Source organism: Pleurodeles waltl, chromosome 12 (assembly GCF_031143425.1).
Source record: "Pleurodeles waltl isolate 20211129_DDA chromosome 12, aPleWal1.hap1.20221129, whole genome shotgun sequence".
In the NCBI taxonomy this organism is placed as follows: domain Eukaryota; kingdom Metazoa; phylum Chordata; class Amphibia; order Caudata; family Salamandridae; genus Pleurodeles; species Pleurodeles waltl.
Window position 1 is genome coordinate 123,009,567 of NC_090451.1, and position 2,958 is coordinate 123,012,524.

At 42.4% G+C, this 2,958-nt stretch overlaps 1 non-coding gene across 1 annotated transcript; it reads right to left on the reverse strand.

Moving 5' to 3' along the window:
* Window positions 1-764: 764 nt before the first annotated feature.
* TRNAI-AAU (transfer RNA isoleucine (anticodon AAU)) lies at window positions 765-838 on the reverse strand. The gene has a single exon. It is a non-coding gene; the product is annotated as a tRNA-Ile (tRNA).
* Between the last annotated feature and the right edge of the window lie 2,120 nt (window positions 839-2,958).

Here is a 2,958-nt window from a genome sequence, read left to right on the forward strand (position 1 = left end):
TCACCTTGAGGTATGCAGTGTCGGATCATCTATTGCTCAGTAAACGCTCACTTCTGGGTGTTTCATCATCGGACCAGAATCTGGGTATCGGCTTCACTCTGGCCACATCCGCATCACACACCATTCTCGCCTCAAGCCCCTGATTCCTGTCACCTACGTTTATCACAAATTGCCTTAACTTTTACAACCTCATAATTTAGCTTCTTCCGCTAGTAGCACCTGCACGTCAAACTGAAATTCTGTGAAACAACCCCCCTCCACGGGTCTCCTCACTCCTAACCTTTACTTGACCACAATAAAGCGCTTCGTCAGGGTGCTAAACGCTATGTAAATGCAATTACAACAATACAATACACCTTGCTCTCCGTCTTGAAGCCATCAGATTATTTGGTGCTCCCAGTTACTGCCGTTGTATTGAATGCAGTGCAAGAATGATTTGCATATCACAACACTGCGAGGTTTCGGGCTGGTTGCCGCAGGTGTTTCTCTATTTTGCTCTCTGCGGATGTTCCTTCTCTCCCCATCCCAGTATTCAAAGCCCTGCACCCAACATATGTCTTTCAAAGGCACTCTCTACTTTCACCCCCTCACGTCCCGGTTTAAGCACGACTTGCATGTTCTTCTCTTTCTGTATTTCCATCCTCCTGTTTTGAAATGTGTGCCGTTCTGCATGGATATATGTTTACGGTAGTAAAACAACACGAATTAGGAGGCCATACATTAGTGGTAAAATGGCGTTAGAGCTTTTCCTAAAATGTAACCCTTGGCCCGTACGGGGATCGAACCCGCGACCTTGGCGTTATTAGCACCACGCTCTAACCAACTGAGCTAACCGGCCAATGCGTAACCCCTCAAAATGTTCACTTAAGTACGTGAGACACGGCTCAACACTTCCCTCTGTTCAGTAGTTTACAGTTGAAAAGTATACATTCATAAGCTTAACTGTGCCAAGAAGTTCAATTGCCTTGTCTACTACTCAAAAGCAGCGTGGAAGTCTGCTAGGGTCACCACTAAACACCAAACAATGCTGCTACCAAACCTGCAAGGACACAGACATACTCACCCACATTCTCTCATCAAAAAGAGGATTCTTTTTTTGTTTACATTCTTGATGATTTAGCATCATGTCGATGTCTCCAAAAATGACATCATGTGACCTTTGCCCCGTTTAGCTCATCACTGGCAATATCATCACCGTCATTCAGGAGGGGACTGTCGCCTGACCTCCCAATACATTTTCCAGGCTATAGTCGCTACTAACGTACATGTCTGGAAACAGTTAATCTGGTTTATTGTGAAAAGGCACTACATCATACCACTGATAAACAAATGCTATTAGTGTAATAAGAGGCAAGTCACTTACCATCTAGACCTAAACATGGGCTCGATTCTTACTGCAAATGAAGGAACATTATAGTCCATCAAATGAAATACAAGAGATTTTTGTACAGTGTACACCCTCAACTCACATACTTGATGAAGTCTTTTGATGCGATAATGAAAAAAAGGGGTTCAGTGAAATAAAATATTTGCCTAAAATCACAATATTTGGTCAAGCCAGAAGCCATGACTGATCCCAAGATCTGTTTCACATGACATAATTCAGCCATTAAATGGATAGCTCTCCTTTTTAACAATAATGATTTATGCTTTCTTTTAATTCTTGACTTGTGAGGGAGAGCATGAATCAGACAAAAGCCATATGAATACCTGGCTCGTTTTGAGCTTGAGATTCCAAGAGGACCTTGAGCAGAGCCAGGCCTCTGGTTCGAAACTTCAGTGGCTCACCCAACCCCTGCAGACCACAGGCTTGCTTCCATCTAATTCTTCTGCACTCTGCAGAAGAGAGAAGAAATGTAATTTATATGCTATCCTTCCATGAAGCTCAGCAGTCTGGTCTGATATGGCAAGACGGTACTTACTGAACATTTGAAAGGGCTCAACTGGTGCTGAAATTGGAAAACATTTACTCCGGGAACCCATAACTTAGCAGTTATGGTCAGGCAAAGGAAAGGAGATAGTCACGAGGGGCGGAGTTTGAAAAGCAGAGCCTGACAGTCAACGTATACATCTACTAAAAAACTTCTGCTACAAAGAGACTGGAAACAAGGACATATGTGAAAGTATAGCTGTTCTGCATTACTTAATTGGTCACAGAGAGGCTGCATTTTAAAACATCTTGCAGGGTTAAGACGCATGCTATAGCAATCACTGTGTGCCCAGCAGTTCTGAGAGCATTATAATAGTAGTAAGATATCTTGCAATCTTGGGAGAATTCTTTGTTTTATCCAGTCAATGTTTTGACTCATAGAGTAGCATAGAAGGTTAATGTGGCTGCTTCCAAGCACATTATGTAACATGCAGATCACAGATTTTTTTTTATTTTTGTTACATTTAGATAGGTAAGTCGGCTACTGCTTTGAGCACTGAGGTAATTTTGGTACTTCCTGTTCAAACGTTGCAAGCCTTCTAATCTAGCACCGTGTTCTATTTACCAGGATTGACTTGAGTTTAAATCCTTATTGGGTTTTTACCCACAATATGTTATTCTAACATTGCAAAGAAGAGTTTCTTTGGGAAGTACTAAAGACTTATTAGTATAAACAACCACAATCACAGTGTTTCTCCTGACTGTCACTCTTAACATAAAATGTCTACAAGTATTGGTGATATGTGATTCCTAAACCTCATAAGCAATAACCCTCACTGCTTTAGCCTGTACAATGAATTATACAGCTGTATAATTTATGCAGGGCCGGCTTTAGGGCGGTGCGGCCGCACCACATGCTGACCTGGATTGGGGGCGCTGACCTCAAGGGGCACTGTGTTTAGCAATGACTTATGAAACTTGTCATTTAAAACCACCTTCTGAAAAGTTCCTTGTGTTAGGGTCTCAAGGCGCTGGGGTGGGGGAGCTACTGGTCATTTAAACAATGTCTTGAGGCGTTTTCTGAACGT